At 42.4% G+C, this 19,546-nt stretch overlaps 1 long non-coding RNA gene across 2 annotated transcripts in view; it reads right to left on the bottom strand.

The window, feature by feature from the left end:
• Positions 1-8,952: 8,952 nt before the first annotated feature.
• Positions 8,953-19,546, bottom strand: part of LOC105024727 — a 31,205-nt gene continuing 20,611 nt past the window's right edge. For both annotated transcript variants that reach the window (XR_003782921.2, XR_829075.5), the window contains exons 2-5: positions 12,896-13,369; positions 11,552-11,661; positions 11,346-11,433; positions 8,953-11,264 (exon numbers count right to left, since the gene is read on the bottom strand). This is a non-coding gene — a long non-coding RNA (uncharacterized LOC105024727). The remainder of the gene's footprint in view (positions 11,265-11,345; positions 11,434-11,551; positions 11,662-12,895; positions 13,370-19,546) is intronic.

Below are 19,546 nucleotides of genomic sequence, written 5' to 3'. Positions count from 1 at the left end.
TATTTGCTTGACATCAGGATAGACAAAACATGTACACACACGCGAGTAAGAATTTTGTCTCCAGGTTTATGTGAATGGCAGTAGACAGCGCCACCTCACCTTTCTGACAGAAAGTGTTACGGTGTAGCATGGTCCCTGACAGACTGAGAGGCTGACCCTGAAATGTGGTCTCTCTATGTCCCTCCCAGTTGCTCTCTCTAATTCTCTCTCTGTCTATCTCTCTCTCGCTCTCTCCCTCACACACTGGAAGTTGACAGCACATTAACAGTGGGAAGTAGCTTGGGGCCAGCCAGGAAGTGCTAAATGCCCTCAAATGGACTTACTCACAGGCTAATGATGGTGATGGCAGCACATGGTTCACACTGTGGACTACTGTAAATTATGGTACACGCACACATGCACACCTACACACACACACACAGAGACATGGACACATTGATACACAAAGACATGAACACATTGAGTTCCTGTCAACATTTTGGACACACCTACTCATTCAAGGGTACCGCAGAATAATAGTGAAGACATCAAAACTATTATATAACATACGATATCATGCAGCAACCGAAAAGTACATTTCAGATTGTAGATTCTTCAAAGTAGCCTTTTCCTTGCTGACAGCTTTGCACACTATTTGCATTCTCTCAACGAGCTTCATGAGGTGGTTAACTATAATCCATTTCCAAAATGTTATACGATCTGGTTTGCGCTTATTGGGACTATCGGACATGGACACATACATACACACAAAGACATGGACACATAGACAAACAGACATGGACACAGACAAACAGACATGGACACAGACAAACAGACATGGACACAGACAAACAGACATGGACACATAGACAAACAGACATGGACACAGACAAACAGACATGGACACAGACAAACATACATGGACACAGACAAAGTGACATGGACACATAGACAAACAGACATGGACACATAGACAAACAGACATGGACACAGACAAACAGACATGGACACAGACAAAGTGACATGGACACATAGACAAACAGACATGGACACAGACAAACAGACATGGACACAGACAAAGTGACATGGACACATAGACAAACAGACATGGACACATAGACAAACAGACATGGACACATAGACAAACAGACATGGACACAGACAAACAGACATGGACACAGACAAACATACATGGACTAATAGACAAACAGACATGGCCACAGACAAACAGACATGGACACAGACAAACAGACATGGACACAGACAAAGTGACATGGACACATAGACAAACAGACATGGACACAGACAAACAGACATGGACACAGACAAAGTGACATGGACACAGACAAAGTGACATGGACACATAGACAAACAGACATGGACACAGACAAACAGACATGGACACAGACAAACAGACATGGACACAGACAAAGTGACATGGACACAGACAAACAGACATGGACACAGACATGGACACCTACACAGTTTTGTGACTGCCAGTTCATCATTAAGGCTCTGCTTCTTTGCAGAAACTCCCAATGTATCGTGAGAAATCAGCTGTTTTGTATAGTGGTTGAAATAATGATTGCATACCCGGTCGTCAAGGAGGAGAGTAATTCAAATATTTATTGCAGCATTTGATAGTCTATTGTTCATGAGGTTACAGACTCTGTCTTCATACCCTATGTAATTTCACTCAATCTCAAAGAGACTTCCGGTTGTCCTCTACTTATAGACATCCCAACCTGGAATACACATCCCAGTACTGTAAGCCCATTGGCTGATAACTGTTATGGTTTGAATGAATGTGACTTCCTCTGTACGGATATTCTCTTGTTATCTAAACATAACAAGCATACATTCATACACTTCAACAGGACTCCTTGATTCAACAGGACTTCCGAACCATGATTGCCATCTAATGCCATTCGGGTTTTAGAACGCGCCACGCTCAAACAGAAAATCTGGAACAGAATCCTTGCATCCCAGAAGAAACACGCTCTCTGGCTTGCTACCTCAAATAAACTCACAGGCACCCGGCAGCCACAAGGCTTTGTCAGAGTGCAATGAGGCAAGGCAACCATGTTTGATTACTAGCCACCCAGACCCAAATGATGCTTGCCAATTGCACCACCCTCAGTGGGACACCTGGGCTAATCGAAACCTGGTCTCTCTATGATGCAGCAAACCACTAAGCCAAAATTAGCCTTTTCCCTAATTGGAAGAAGCAAAAAGTTTCCCATAAGGTAAACTTATTTAAGTAATGGGATTTTTTGTTCCCTACCGGGGGGAACACCTGGAAACATACAGTGAGGGGAAAAAAGTATTTGAGCCCCTGCTGATTTTGTACATATGCCCACTGACAAAGAAATGATCAGTCTATAATTTTAATGGTAGGTTTATTTGAACAGTGAGAGACAGAATAACAACAAAATAATCCAGAAAAACACATGTCAAAAACGTTATAAATTGATTTGCATTTTAATGAGTGAAATAAGTATTTGATCCCCGCTCAATCAGAAAGATTTCTGGCTCCCAGGTGTCTTTTATACAGGTAATGAGCTGAGATTAGGAGCACACTCTTAAAGGGAGTGCTCCTAATCTCAATTTGTTACCTGTATAAAAGACACCTGTCCACAGAAGAAATCAGTCAATCAGATTCCAAACTCTCCAACATGGCCAAGCCCAAAGAGCTGTCCAAGGATGTCAGGGACAAGATTGTAGACCTACACAAGGCTGGAATGGGCTACAAGACCATCGCCAAGCAGCTTGGTGAGAAGGTGACAACAGTTGATGCGATAATGCATAAATGGAAGAAACACAAAAGAACAGTCAATCTCCCTCGGTCTGGAGCTCCATGCAAGATCTCACCTTGTGCAGTTGCAATGATCATGAGAACGGTGAGGAATCAGCCCAGAAGTACATGGGAGGATCTTGTCAATGATGTCAAGACAGCTAGGACAATGAACATCTGAATGATTCAAAGGAGAACTGGGTGAAAGTGTTGTGGTCAGATGAGACCAAAATCGAGCTCTTTGGCATCAACTCAACTCGCCGTATTTGGAAGAGGAGGAATGCTGACTCTGACCCCAAGAACACCATTCCCACCGTCACACATGGAGGTGGAAACATTATGCTTTGGGGGTGTTTTTCTGCTAACGGGACAAGACAACTTCACCGCATCCAAGGGACGATGGACGGGGTGATGTACCGTCAAATCCTGGGTGAGAACCTCCTTCCCTCAGCCAGGGCATTGAAAATGGGTTGTGGATGGGTATTCCAGCATGACAATTACCCAAAACACACGGCCAAGGCAACAAAGGAATGGCTCAAGAAGTAGCACTTTAAAGTCCTGGAGTGGCCTAGCCAGTCTCCAGACCTTAATTTCATAGAAAAATCTGTGGAGGGAGCAGAAGGTTTGAGTTGCCAAACGTCAGCATCGAAACCTTACTGACTTGGAGAAGATCTGCAAAGAGGAGTGGGACAAAATCCCTCCTGAGATGAGTGCAATGTGTGCAATTAGTTATAATAGTTACTGTCATGAATTTCAGAAAAAAAACAAGTAGCAGTACTCACATGGATTACAAAATGAATCCTAAGATTATAAACACGACGGTACTTTCACTCCTATCAGGCTGGTTTGAAGCTAATGCAAATGTGAGCTATCCCAAATTCAACACACAATACATTTGTTGTGTTAAATCGAAATCTTATTTGAAATTCAAACTTATTTGAAAGTCATTGGCCATGTTCATTTTGACATGCCAACACCTAAATGTGAAATATTGCATACTAGCTAACAATGTAGCCGAGCCAGCCAGTCAAACTTATTGAATGAAAGGGAATAAGGTTTGGGATGCTGCTTACCAGTGCAGCCATGTTCCACCACAAGCTAGCTAACTAGCTCCTGTTGCTATGGTTGAACCTGGTGGCAGGTAGATCATTTTATAGCCATATGTTTACAACTTAATGAGGTAAGCCATTAGTCCGGTAGAGTTGGAAGAGATGAGTGGTGTACGTGGGATCTTCCTTTTATGACCTCTTTGAAGTTAGCTAGTCGCTTTAGCTAATTATATTGATAACATTAAGCATCCTTTGACCTCCTATGTCAGTACTCACGTGTCTGCAATACAGATTGAGTGTCTTCACATTGAGTAGCCAATGCGAATCTTGTTACAGGACTGTTTTTCATTGAAATAAAATCATAGAGTAAATAGGCCCTGGCTATTAAATAGGCCCTGGCTCTGTCACTTAATCATTGATTCACTCAGTTCATTACTCATTCCCTTACTCACTCGTTCTCTTACAGGTGTAGTAATAGGCATGTTGGCTTCGAATATCATACAAATATTGTAAACACTGTAAGCAAATATCCTCAACACTGTTTTACCATACTCAATCTAGGCCTAGTGAACCTAAACATAAAAGCTTTAAAAAAACACATACATCACGCATAATTACAATGTCTAATCTTATTTGCGCTTGTATCACTACACACAGGCTACTATCTATTAGCTGTGCATGAATCATAAAACAAGCGCTAACTCAGAATACATAACACAATGATTTGTGCTTATAAGTACTTATCATACACAGGCTATATGCACACATCGTGTTGAAACAGCTTGATTTCTATCCATGTACCATACTAATGAGAGAACAATGGGGAGGTGGCGCGACATAATGTCTTCTCTCGCCTTTTTTCCAACCCCTCTTTCTCATCCCTCCTCCGTCTCGTCCCTACTTTCCATTCGCCTTTCTCCCGGACCTCTCTGCACCGCACATCTGTGCCTCCCTTCTGTCTCCGAGAGTAGAGGATGGAGAGTGTCGGGGCTCGCCATAGGTGGGAGCGAAGCGTTGGCGCAGTTCGCACGTCGGCGCCACATTTGCAAGTGAGAATACGTCGGGGCCCGGGGTGTCGGAGAGGGTGTGGGGAGAGGTGTGACTGCGGTGGGAAAGGCAAGCAAAGCGGTCCCTCTCACCTATTAAAGGCTAGGATGGGGGCCTGCATGAGGTAATTGATATCATTTCTATTCTGTAATTGTTGATTAGTCTCCCCTTCAGTTGACATTCTGTTTCCCATCTATTGTAGTTAGTTGATCAGTTACATATAGTGCACTAAGTAGTGAATAGGGTGCAATTTGATCCTACATGTCACACTCTCGGTGTTTGTACAATCACACTGACAAGGACTTGGGACTTGACAGGGTCAGCGACGAGTGGTCATCACCAATTTGAACTGGAGAATATGTTATAGCACTCTGAGTTCATGACTGCTTTGTCCTGCTTCAATGTTAGTGTTGTGAGGAGGCTGTGTGAGCGTCTGAAGACCAGTAGGATACATTCTGACCTGCACAGACCTAAGGAAAACCCTGTCAGATAATGACTGCAAATGGAACACTCATTCAGGCGTACAGAAGTGAGTTACAAGAAAACAGTCGTTCAGACGGAGGGAAGGAGAGGGTTACAGGTACAGAAAACCATAGGCCTTAACAGGGGAGGGGGAGAAAATGGACACGACTCAACTGGTGACACCAACCTCTTCAGGGACATATTGTATGTGTTTGTGTGCGGGGAGGGTTTCTCTAATATTTCCAGGCCAACCAATTAGCATGTAGACCCCCCCCCCCCCCCCCTCATTCAAGACATCCATGTTTCTGTAGTGGTGTTGGGGTTTGTTCAGTCAGTCAGTCAGCCAGTCACCTGGGTCCGGACAGCTGCAGATGATGAATTGTTCATTTGTTCTGTCCTCGCTGGGGAGAGACCCCCGGGCCATTACCCAGCCCGGCATATGCACCGCAACCCCCCCCCCCCCCCCCCCCCATCTATTCATACATCAGAGGAACTGGAGAGCCTGAAAATGCGTGGATCCCAGACCTCCTATTTAGATGTGTGCCGCGGCGGGGTCAAAGAGGGTCACGTCTGGGCTTCTGGTGGAGAGAGGAGGCCGGAGCCAAAGCCCCGAAACCTAGCCTTGGGGTACAGAACTGACTGTCTATCTCCCAACACACACACACACACACAAGGACAGACACACATGTACACAAATGTAGGGACACATTCACACATGATTATACAACTCCCCCATCCCTCACAGACAAATCGGCTCTGCGCAAGGATGCACTCGTGACCATGGGATGAAATTGCTATTTAAGATAGAGATCACAAGCATAAAGCTTATGGACTATAGGTTACGCTCACCTTGAAGCTAAAACCACGGCAGTGCCGGCAGTCAAAAACAGCCTCAGTAGCGCGTTATGAGTCCTCTCCCAGTTTGTGCTCCCTGATATTGTTATTGATACGTCATTTGGGGGGGAAACGGTCCGAGGGTCATGCTATCCAATTGTCACAGTGTAGGTAGTCTCCGCTTCTCAGGAGAGCTGGGGGAAAGCCTTGTCTCAAACGGCATCCTGTTCCCTAGAGGTTCTGGACAGACGTAGGTCACCTTAGGATTTAGGGCGCCGTTTGGGACGCGTGTGAAATCGTGTGGCACGAGTGAGAGATGGGCAGCGGCCTATCAGTATGCATGGTAGAGGACATGCAGAGCGTGGGCCTTTTTTTTTTTTTTTTTTAAATCAAGCTGGATTTATGAACGTAGATTGAGCTGTGTGCCTTTGAGGATGACTTTCTCTTAACTAGCCCTGGTAGATGGATGGGTAATCCTTTCCTGATCACTAAAGACCCCTGTGATCACTGCATTCTCAATAGGTCACTTTTTGTACCACACAAAATGACACTTTCACGTGTTCACCTAGCATCTTGTTCAATAAAGGAAATTAATTTCCAGTACATTTTTTAACATATGTTTTATTGAAGCACTGTTCGCTGTTACATATAATCAATGTGAAAGACAAAACCAAGCTACAGTTTTTCATAGCATCCCAAGATTATTGAATTCCTAGACAGCTGCATTTTAAAATTCAGTAAGCAGACAGGCAAATAAGAGGTCATCTCTGGTGACCAGACAGGCAAATAGACCCAGAAAGTCCTCTGATGGCTGCTAATATGACCTCTAACCTTTGACCCTCGTCACTGCCAGTGGTCATGGTTAAATTTAAAGAACTTTCCTGTATGTTGCTATGGAGATGACTCAAAGCACAACTAATGAGGCAGAGGTCAGGTTACAACCTCTTGGTCTGCAAACAATGATAAGACTTAGGAATGTCATCCACCCCAACAGACATATCATTGGAGTTTTAAATAAATATTTCAACAATTGTCTCCCAGTAGGGATAAACATACCATTCTCCCTGAGCAGAAAGCTAATGCAGGGCATGCCATAATGCAACTCATATGCTTTGAAAACAACCTCATTATTTTACAGATGCAATGGTTATATAACCATGTATTTATCACATTGATGCCTGAAGTCTTAGCATAAATATGACAATAGTAGAGCACATTCCAACTTTAAAACATACTTTCCTCATCCAGACACTTTGAGCCCTCTGGTATCTGGATCTTGTGCTGTATTTGCCGGATCGCGTAAGCGGAGCCAGCTAAGAAGAGCGACCGACTGACTGACTGACTGACTGAAATGTTCCGTATAAACTTTGCTGGCTAAAACCTACAGTGACTAAATTATAGCAAGCCTGAAATAAGACAGTTAACAGTTATTTTGCGACTGTTTCTGGTGGATTTTCAAAAGTATGCATCCGTGCATGCGTTTCGGGTCAGGACAGACAAACACATTTGCTGGCTACAACATACAGTAGTTACATTATAGTGAGCCTAAAACTGTATATGGTTATATTGCAACTGTTTCTGGCATGGAAACTTTCATCTTCAGTCTCGCTAGAAATTTCTCAATTCTTATGATTATTCCTAAAAAGTTAGTAGACACTAGTAAACCTATTACCGGCTAATAAGCTATTCAAACGGCCAGTGGCAAAAGCGAACAGTTCATAGACGCTATTTGGGGTAGAGGTAAACTTAATAAGAAACGTTAGTCAGTTTAACACAATGCTCAATAGTATTTAGCGACTACTGAAATTCATAATGCCGTGGCATTGTGGTTAAAGACAGTGCCTCTCACGTGGAAGACTCAAATTTGAATCTAGCTGTTCAAACGGCCAGTGGCAAAAGCTAACAGTTCATGGATGCTATTTGTGGTGGAGGTAAACTTAGTAAGAAACCTTAGTCAGTTTAACTGTATCAATATAATTCACGAAAAGCCAATTAGCTGTTGAAACAGCCAGTGGCAAAAGAGGATTTGTTCAGGATAGACACAAGAGGCTATACTGTTAATCCTCGAACATAGAGTTTTCTGGTGTAGTGGTTAGCGACACAGCCTTTCACGTGGACGACCTGGGTTTGAATCTTAAGAGGGCAATACTTCCTATTGTGGGCCGGCTGAACTAGGCCTGCCTGGTTTCTTGTGAATATTTATTTTATACAAATGTTTGGTCAGTTCCGGTTGTTCTGGGTTGTTTGTGGTTGTTCTGGGTTGTTCTGGGTTGTTTGTGGTCGTTCTGGGTTGTTCCAGGATGTTTGCGGTTCCTTTGAGGGATGATAACTTCGTGAAGTGTATGTAAATACTATCAACCCCCTTCACCCACTGGCCCTGGACAACCTCCTAAGGCTCTGGACAACCTCCTAAGGCCCTGGACAACCTCCTAAGGCCCTGGACACATTCAGTATCCACCAGAGCCCCCAATATACAGATCAGATCAGGACAGGAGAGGAAAGGTATTGGGAGGCAATTGGGAGCCAATGTTACTGCTGTCATTTTATGCCATTCAACACTTAAAGTTGTTATGATAAAGGGATTGGTCAAACATGCTCATAAAAGGTCAGCAGAAGCAAGCACGTTTGATACAGGAGATGTCTGGTAAATTAAGTGTAGGGAAGAGGTGTGTATTGAATATACAATTGCATTTTAGGTCATTTCTAATATTGTCATTATAATGTAATTCATTTTAATAATTTCTACAATGTCACCATCTACATGATATAATTCAAATTAGTCTGAACTTTGTTGCTGAAGTTTCCTATTTGAAGAATAGCTAGGAGGACAAGAAGTGTTAAACAATGATGACAATGAAGGTTCAGTATTAACTTACCTCTGACTGTTATTCGGATGGGAACAGTCTGTTAATAACCAATATGTATGAGAAAGAACGAAAGACGGAAAGAAAAAAGATAGAAGAGAGACATGAAAAAACTGAAGACGAGAATAAGAGATTGTGAGAAGAATAACATTTCCATGGCTGATCTGCTGGAGCAGTTGTCAGGAGGTTAAGGTGAAGGCCAACCCAGCACTATAGAGCCCCCGGATTAAAGTCTTTGAGATATGGATCTGAGGGCTCTCCCTCTCTCAGTACCCGGCTTAACTATCATATCCGTGGACAGACAGATCAATACAACTCCTTTCTTTCCCCACCGTCTTCAAGGAGAGTTTTTGGCAGAGCTTTCAAGGGGTCCTTCTGCTCTGCCTTAATGACATGGTAGGATCCTGATCATTTAGACTCCGGGGTTCGATCCCACAGCGCCACAACTTGTTGGACTGGATGTGGTTAAGAGACAGTGTGTGAACCTGAGGGTTATTAAAGCAATACTTCTGTGTGTACACCTGTTCAGTATGGATTATGTGAAGTCTCGTGGAGGAGAAATGAGGAAGATTATAAGCAGTAGTTAATCTTTAGTAAGGAAGGGATGTTGGATGTTGACGTAGTCACGCATTTGTTTATTGACCCAATTATTTTTCTGTTGGCTCAGGTGAGTTAGATTTCTCTTGATTAAGAACTATTCTTTAAAATCTGTAACTCAAACAAAGCCGGCAGCGCCATATGAATTCAGACTTAGCGAAGAAAAACATCTTTCCATTGGCCACCAATGTTCAACCTGATGCAATAATGTATTGAGCAATATCTTGAACTTTGAAGAACAAAAGCTGGGGTCTGGAACCTGTGGACACACACACACACACACACTAAACCGATGAAATTCCCATTCATGCCAGCTATGCGGTCAACCTTTTGTAATGCCAGAGAAACCTTTGAATCTCTGATTGGGCCCCAACATGAATCAAAACGATCGATTGGCCCCTCAATTGCAACAGAAGTGCATGGCCATGAAAATTATAGGGTTCACAACTCCAATGTGTGGTCTTGAGAAGACCAGCCATCCACTCTCTGACTGTATCCAAAATGGCAACCTTTGTTGTGAACAACTTTTCAAAAGGCTCCATATGGTTCTGGTCAAAAATAGTGCCTTACGTAGGGAAGAGTGTGCCATTGGGATACATACACATTCTCAATTTGTCATCAATAGCGAACAGGGTTGCTGAATTGGTTTGGAAAGGAGTAGGAAGAGGAGTTTTCTGTTCAATAGATCAATGCACCTTTAACTCACTGCCGGTAGATATGTACATATAGTCAGGGTTCCAATAGATTATATTGAATTGTGAATGATTGACTTTTAAACACCTTTTAATGGACTGACTGGAATTAAGAGGTGGATTGTTGCATCCTTATTCACCGGTATTGGAAAAAAAAACTGCCAAAGGGGTATTTTCTGTGGAAACTGTGTCGTTCTCCAGCATTCTCTCAGATGTCTCTGGTCACTAACTAATGCTCTCTATGGAGAACAGGCTGCTACTCAAGATGCACATTAAGTGTCTCAGTCAATGTTGCTGGGACAGCTCTACTGTATCTTTTTCCTGGCACTGTTAGCCCAGGCAGCGGGTCTGCCAGGAGGGGACTGGCAGTGCTTGTAAAGCCTTGGAGGCCTAGCTGGGCTTGATGCATCCTTTACAGTTTACAGGAATGTGTCAGCAGTAATCTGTTGGCGACCATCTCTGGAAATTCAAAATGACAAACGAATGAAAGCACTGTGATACTCTGTTGCATGGAAGTTCTTGGTTTAATTGTGTCCATTTAAATTAACCGTGTCCTGGTGTGCTGATATGGGTGATGGTAAAAGTATTGTATGTTTCTCAGGTGACATCTTAAATCCATTGGTATTGATTAATTAGGAACTTTAAAAAAATAAACAATAGCAGAATTAGCCAAAAATGAGCTTTAATGATTATATTAAGTGTGTGCGTGCATGTGTGCGGGAGTGCGTGTGTGTGCGTGTGTGTTTGTAAGCATCGGCCAAAGACAGACGTTTGGTTTCAATTACGTTAGCAGAGGAGCTAGGCGGCAACAGCAGCGCCATATCCAGGCCCGGCCCAGGACTCTCCGTATTACCAGAGTAATCTCCTTCAGCCCTGTGTCTTCAGCAGTGCCTGCCAAAGAGCATCTCCAGCTCCGAGCATGAAATTGAATTTGAACACTGACCCACTGGAAGGTATAGAACACAGTTCAGTGGGTGTCATAAAGGGATAGTTCACACAAATTATGCAATTGCTTTAGTTTCCTTACCTTGTTTCCTTACCAATCCATGCCTTGGTTTAGTTTCCCTGGTTTGGTTTTCCTTTCACCGTCTCCAAATGCAAACAAGTTATGGAACCTGCAGTGTACAAGCATTTTTCTGTGTCTATTAATTTGAATCTGCAACAGCAAGTTTTAGAGTCTGACCCTTAAAACAATATTTATATTTTTCACGTTAGGCCGGATTTTCCACATACTTTTTCTGTTGTGGCACCACCCAAACAGTTTTTTTTTTCAAAGTTCCCATTTCTGAGGTTCGTTGCCTGGCATTTTGCTGTAGCCATAGTAGCGGTTGTGAACGGATTCACTGAAAAACATGCAACAATATGCTTTAAAACATCCTAAAAAAAAACTCTCTAGCCATCTGATGTCTTTGTTTGACTAAATCGGCATGTCAATATAAAAACTTGTCTATTTCTACTAAAACGTGTGTAAAAATCTAACTGAGTGTACTTCCTGTTTTACTAAATTGCATGTACATGATGAGATTATGCGCTATGATTAATTTTACTATGATTATGGTTTCAAATTTTCATCTTTATTAAGTATTTGCTCATATTAAAAGCAGTGAAATAGATAAAATGTTGTTTAAATTTGCCTACTAAGTATGTGTTAATGTGTCAGCTAACCAGGAAAGTCAGTACAATTCATACTAGGCAATTTTCAGTTCAAACTGGATGAGAAAATGTGTAAAATATATAGGGATATAATTTTAAAAAATGCACAAATTTGACATAGAGTTACTTACAATAGGTGTTGAGTATATGAGGTAATGGGATATGAGCGGTTTGAATACAAAATGTACTGTACATAGTTAGCATTTAACAGTCTGGTGTTGACTTAATGTGGTGACCATAGTCCTGTTTGTCTCTGTGGGACAGGTGGCTAGTTGTTGAGGGCCTCAGCACAGGGAAAGAGAAACGGTTAAGGCGGTAGGATTGTGTTTGGTCATGGGGACCTGTGCTGCATCACGACCTGTACTGCCTGCTTGCCCTCCACATGCTGGAGGATCATATTCAAACAGTAAGTAATTAAGGTGAGCGAGGGTCAGCCATGACCATGCCTGGATGCATCCTTGCCCTGGAGACATGCAGGCCCTTAATGGAGGTCAGACTGTAGCCGATGACCCTTTCTCCTGTTCTGTATAAAGCTTTGGAGTAGAAACCTCTGCAGCAAAACAAAGACAGACAGATGTCCGCTGGGCATAAAATAAAGTGATTTGTTGACCCAAATTAGGAAACACCGGGCTACAATACAACTCTGAAATCACTGAATTTGAGTTTCATTTTAAAACAGTTGGAGTAAAGATTTAGGTTTAGGTAAAGGATCAGGTTAGCGTGAAGGTTAGTCTGCCAATTACATTGATTTCCGCATTCAGGGCGGTGAATCTTGCAAACTGCAATTGGTCAAGAGATAGCCGGATATGCCTCCATGATGGTTTTGAAAAGAAAAAGTGCTCAAACGTTTTCATGGTGACATGGCGGTGAATGTAACAGGCAGGTGAAACAGGCAGTAACAGTGCAGATCAGCCCGATGCTTACAATCAGCACTGATCAGCCCAGTAGCAGTGCAGATCAGCCCGGTGCTTCCAATCAGCACTGATCAGCCCAGTAGCAGTGCAGATCAGCCCCGGTCCTTCCAATCAGCACTGATGAGCCCAGTAGCAGTGCAGATCAGCCCGGTGCTTCCAATCAGCACTGATCAGCCCAGTAGCAGTGCAGATCAGAGGTGCTTCCAATCAGCACTGATCAGCCCAGTAGCAGTGCAGATCAGCCCGGTCCTTCCAATCAGCACTGATGAGCCCAGTAGCAGTGCCGATCAGCCCGGTGCTTCCAATCAGCACTGATCAGCCCAGTAGCAGTGCAGATCAGCCCAGTAGCAGTGCAGATCAGCCCGGTGCTTCCAATCAGCACTGATCAGCCCAGTAGCAGTGCAGATCAGCCCAGTAGCAGTGCAGATCAGCCCAGTAGCAGTGCAGATCAGCCCGGTGCTTCCGAAGTGTTTCTGAAGAGATCCTGTCCAGGATCATGTAGAAATATAAACAGAGAATAAATTAAATTATTTAATTTGTATCTGTTTGTCAGTATGTGTAGCAGGCCGAGCTCTGAGGGGGCTTTTATTTTTTTAAATGAGGGGGCATATATAGTTCATATACCATTTGCAGTGTTTATGGATACGGGCCGTTATCATTTTTTTTTTTATCAGTTTGCATCTTAATACTGAAATTTCATTTCAACGTGCCAATAAAATGAAAATATAACTTTAAGGGGATTTTGGAACCAGTGGATGCACTGCTACCAAACTGTCCAGACGTTGCCTGTGAGGCCCCTTTGAGTTTTGTGTGAACGGTCCCTTTAATCCCCCTCCTCGGGAGAGCAGTGCTGTCCGAAGCAGCAGCAGTAGTGTAAACAGTTACTGTAGGGTGGCGTGCTGTACGCTCTGAGGTTTGGGCTACAGCTCATTGCCTGGAGCGAGAGCAGTAATCCGCTGCTGAGTGAGTGCCAGGGACTCTGCTGGGTGTTTATTCCAGTGGCTAACGTTTAGGAGAACATGAGGAGGCTGCTGCTCAAGGTCTTACACCACTGTGGCATCGACTGCTACGAGCTTCCAGGCACCACCGGGACACACCCTGTTCTCTATCAGAGCAAACAGATCATGATCGGGGGCCATTTGAATTGAAGTTATTTGAATGTACAGTTAAAGGAAAATGGACAGTATAGTAGACTGTGTGCGTGTACAGTATGTAATGATTTCGATTTTCTTATTGACCTCTATCTTGCTAAACATGGCATTGCTTTTGACCAGAGCTGTATGATATCTGTAAAAGAAAGAGATACGGAGCTTGGTCTTTTCTTTCCAAGACAGGGGGTAAACAATTAGTATATTAAAAAGTCTCAGTATATAAGAGGGAACGTAACGATGCTTTGAACGGCTTCCCAGAAATACAATTACAGTATATGAAAGGGGAAACAAAACTAGCTCGCTAAATCTACATTTTAAATCAAACCCTGCTCGAGCCCTGTACACTTTTTAAAAAACCTATTGAACATTATTTCTAATAAAAATGAAAAGCTTTTAACTTAGCTATAATTATGCTTTCGCATAAGGGGAACTACTTTCTATGATGTGGTATTTTAATATGAAAACATAGCAGACGATATTAAAACAATTGCTTTAGCGCATACCGTCTTTCATGTGTTCTTAAGTCAAGGCAGCTGTTATGAGTGCCCCAAGCTTCTGAGTTGAGGTCCTGATAACATAGTCCTCAGTCATACAGCACTCACGTGCCACTTGTGTCGGCTCTTGACGCGTATCAATTGGTGCTTATAGCGCGCTGGTCAAAAGTAGTGCAATGATGCCATTTTGGTGGCACTTTTAGAAGCTGGGTCGTTTGTTCCTTAATGATGCTGCAGTGATACAATGGAATTATGGTTTAATTTTTTGATTCTCACATTGAAGTTAACTACCTATCTTAGTTATTTTTAGCTATGCATCATACAAAATGACAACATGGAGTCATGCCATGTCCTGTGTAAAATGTTGATTGGTCATTGCAACATAATGAAACAGCATTATTTGCCCTCTCTGCATGTCCTAATATGACTGAAACTGCACTGTGAAGACTACTGGTCGAAGCGGATTTGTTCAAAACATTTGTTCTGTAGTACAGTCTTTTATTTAAGACAATTTCACTTAATATAGAGGTCACCTAGCGGACTCTAATCACAACTGATAATCAGTAAAAGCATTGATGGAAGCATACTGCTCAGTTTCAGGCTTCCCAGAATAGTTAATAGATTTGGACATAAATGTGATGTGTGTGTTTGATCTGAAATTCCTACTGGACATGCAGTCCAGGCCACATAGCCCATATTCAATACTCTGTTCATTAATATTGTGGATAGTAGCTGATCCCGACCATGAACATGTTTAGATATCCAACCAGGCAAGGCTGCAGGGTGAATCATACTGGTACATTTTTTGCTTTGTTTACAATAATATTTAGCTGAACTGGGAATCTGAACTGGGAATCTACTGGACAGTTGACAGAGGGCCTTCAATAGTTTTAATCTACACTGCTCACTTACATACTAGCCCAAAGCATTGCTGTGCTTTTTACTCTGAATATTTTAATTGTAATTATCTTATTTGTCTTGTTACCCATGTCAGTGATGTTTAAAAAGGCAGTATTTTAGGGCATATACTAAAAATATCATAATCAAATTAATTAACAATTAATATTTGATCAATGAATGTATGGGCCACATATAATGGATGTATAAGCAATTGTCAAAGATTTTAAGAAAATAATTATATAATGTGAATAAACTATTATTTGATGTACTGTATGCAAATTAAAAAACAATGTCATAGAAAAGATTAGGTCAGATAGCATGAAGGAGCCACAAAAGAAAACTCATAAACAGATAAGGAGTTTTACGAAATATGTACATATTGAAGCCACTCAATATAAGCAAAAGTCAAACATTAAATGGAAGAAACCCATCAGTCTGGAGGAAAGTCTGGAATTCTGAACCACTGAAATGGGCCGAGGCTTGGCTAAGTCTGCTCTTCCGATGCCGGTAACACAATGATACAGAGACACTCCCTCCTTGGGACTGAATGGATAGTGCCTGGTTCTCTATCTACAGACGTCTGTGAATCGCCCATTTAAATGTTTAGGTTAATGCATGTGCTATATTACCTGTTGGTAGTAATTTCTTGTTCAGCCACAGTTAGAGCAGGGGCTCCAATTCGAAGCTATTGAGCATGGGTTTATTGGACATCAACGTCCTGGGGATGAATTGGGTTAAAGCTGAAATATGTGTTTGTGTGTGTGTGTGTGTGTCGTGCAGAATGGATCAAATTGGCCGCATGTCTTCAACACTTGTATTTTGTATGTGGGACCCATACATTTCTTGTATAGTTGATGTGCTACAGTACCTGTCAAATAAATGTTTATGTATTTGAAGAACAGGGACAATCAGCCTTGATTTAATAATAGCAATCAAAAGCAAAACTATTTGGGAATTAAATGCCCCCTCGGTCATTTCATACTTGATTTGGGCCGGCACCCTTCCTAAACTCAAGTGGTGACACACATTTATCCACGCCTGGCAGACATCTCTTCTTGGATGTCCGCCCACAACCTCAAGCTAAACCTCGACAAGATGGAGCTGCTCTTCCTCTCAAGTAAGTGATTTCCTCCATCGTGGTTAATAACTACACGGTATCCCCTCCCAGATTGCAAAAAATCTTTGCATGTTCCTTGATAATACCCTGCCAGCCATTCAGGGTTCATGCTCTACTACATTCATAGAGTACGGCCTCCCCTCACATGTAATTGTAATCTCCCATCTAGACTACCGCAAATCACTGGTATTACGGCTCTAGGTTTGTTCCACCAAAACCCTGCAACGTATCCAGAATACTGTTGCCCATCTGGTGTTAAACTGTCCCTACTCTCCCATGTCACCCTGCTTCTCCGCAAACGTTAACTGGTATCCTGTTGTTGCATTATTTAATTGCTGTTTTTCCTTTTAGCACAAACTCTGCTGACAGCAACTTCATTGAATAAGTGCACTTACACTTACTGGGTTGCATGTCCCATCTAGCCATCTGAATCAATTTACAGTCATAACACTACACATTAACAGGAGTTGTAAAGGACTATTCCGTCCACCTTCGGTGTTCAAGTAATATTTTCCAAGGTTTTCCTAGTTGTACTGAATCCTTGCCATTGAATTGCTTGATACACACATGGCTGTGATGCCTGATTTGACTTTGGTTGGTTTAGTGACAGCCATATTTTTTTAAACCTGGGGGCAAGTTTCCACATTACATTTTGCTTGTGCGCATCCAAGTTTTAATCGCAACTAAATACAAATATTCCCACTTGGTAGTCGTTCTCGCTGAATTTATAGTGTTTTACGTATTTATTCACGAAATGAAAGAAAGCCATTAAATAGGTTTTAACAACACGCTGCAAATGCAGGAAAATCCACCCGTGTGCATCATCTCTTCCACTTACTGTACTTTCTGACAAATACGAGACACTGCCTACAGACACACTCCATTGCTTTCACACACATATGGGAATGCCCAGTGCAAACGTGCACACGAACACCTGCATACATGTACGTGCACGCACACTCATAGACCTGGCTGGTCCTGCCCAGCAGGAGATGTGACTAGGTCCATGGTCTTTCCTGGATACAGCAGAACATAGCGCTCATCCCCTGCCTTCGTACTCTTACATACACGACTCCAGGCTCAGACCTCGGAGGTGGTAATAGCTATTCATCCCTGCCCGGGACTTGGATTCATAAGGGACAGATTTATCATCAGACTCAGTGCCAATATGTTGAGGGATGTTGACCATTGTGACTATGCTTTCAGTTTCCTTGCTTAGGTACAGTCATAGCAATGATCCCTATATGCCCCAGGTGTGTTTCAGGTGTCTTCCTTGTCCTTGCCCACCTGTTTGTAAAGCTGACCTGATATGATATTTACCTAAAGACTTCGGACACAGCCCCTCTCTAGATATTCACCTGCTGGTCATGTGAGCATGCAAAATATTGTTGGCCATGTCAATGTGCTTCGATTTCTTGTTGTTGCATACCTTTTGGGTTTTAGGCTGGGTTTTGGCCTGGAACTGCTGAGGTAAAAAGGGCTTTGTGAAATACATTTGATTTATTGAATTTCATCGAGTAGGCAATCCCAAAATGGGTATCAGAGAACTTGGGGGAAAAACCAACCACACCGTAGACTTACATCTCAGATTGAATAGTGGGAATATTGTCATTCTATAAAGTGAACTACGTACAGAATGTTAACAGCAGTAAGTTAGATTATTTAGGTTGTACTGAGTGGACATGACAGTGTGTGACCACAAACGGCCTTGGTCAAGTAATGCACTGTAAAGGCACATGGACACATTTCATAAGGACTCTATAGCACATGTAAGCCATCTTGGTCTAGAATGGTTCTACGTCATGTGCAGCTCATGTTTTCCCTTTTTTGCCATGATTACAAATTGCAAATGTTCCTACTCACATAAAAATATGTCACTGAGGCTAGGATGTTTCAGGTATATCTCCATTAAATGCAGAAAGCAATACTTCTTTCTTTTGGAAGAAATGTGAAGTCCCTTGTAAATTACTTGACCTGTTTTTAAAATAGTTTAAAAAGCCTTGTGTAGGTGGGCAGATAATGGCACAGAAAAATCATAATTCACACTTAGAAAACCCTGAAGTAGATGCACTAAATTTAAGTGATATGCAAAGAGTGTTAAGGTGAATGGTTACAGGAAAAGCTCTATGAATGGACGAAATACGGTCTCAGCAGCAAATGGTAGCAACTGACTAACCATCCTCTGCACTCAACTGCTTTCCAACCCCTTCCCTGGAACCACGTAGTACACACTTTGAATAACATTACAAAATGTGTGTGTGTTTGTGTGTTTCCTTCAGAAGTGTCAGTGATATCATTTCCTACCATCTCTCTGGTCGTTAACCTCAGTTGTAGGCCAAGGCAGTGCTGCTCCCTCTGCCTCTCTGTGGGCTTCTCATTATGCACTGCTAAGAAATCATTACGCAATTAGACCAGGCCCAAAACCCAGAGGAGAGGAGGCCTAGTTGTCTGATAATAACTGCGTTTGTACCCCACTAAAAAACAGGCGCAGGGCACCCCCCTCAACCAAACAAACCACAAGCCCCCAGCAGTCGTGATCACTCGCTCCTTCTCTCCCTCTCTCTCTCTCTCTCTCTCTCTCACTCTGTCTCTCTCTTCCTCTCAGGTCCTAATCTGTTTATCAGAGATAGAGAGGTGTGAGAAGGAAGCATTCATGGTCAGATTCCAGTTATATTGACACACACATTCTCACGTGCACATGCATGCACACAACCACACACACCAATCCTACTCACAAATTAATTTATACACAAAAGCATACACACGTCTAACTTACCTGTAAAAGTTGGGGCATAAATGCCTATTCACCTTCACATTTTAATTTCTACCAAACCTAATCTTAACCTTACAAACAAAAACCTAAGATAAACCTTAAACGTTTTCCTAAATCCAACTCCTAACCGTAGATTTCACCTTTAACCTCTAGGACCTGTTTCATGGAAACAGAAGAAGTGTATCCGTGAGCTAAAAAAGAAATCTCAATGGAAATCTCCTTACTA

The sequence above is a fragment of the Esox lucius genome, chromosome 15, assembly GCF_011004845.1.
Source record: "Esox lucius isolate fEsoLuc1 chromosome 15, fEsoLuc1.pri, whole genome shotgun sequence".
Taxonomy (NCBI): domain Eukaryota; kingdom Metazoa; phylum Chordata; class Actinopteri; order Esociformes; family Esocidae; genus Esox; species Esox lucius.
Note: the sequence above shows the minus strand (reverse complement) of the source record. Positions and strands in the feature narration are given on the sequence as shown.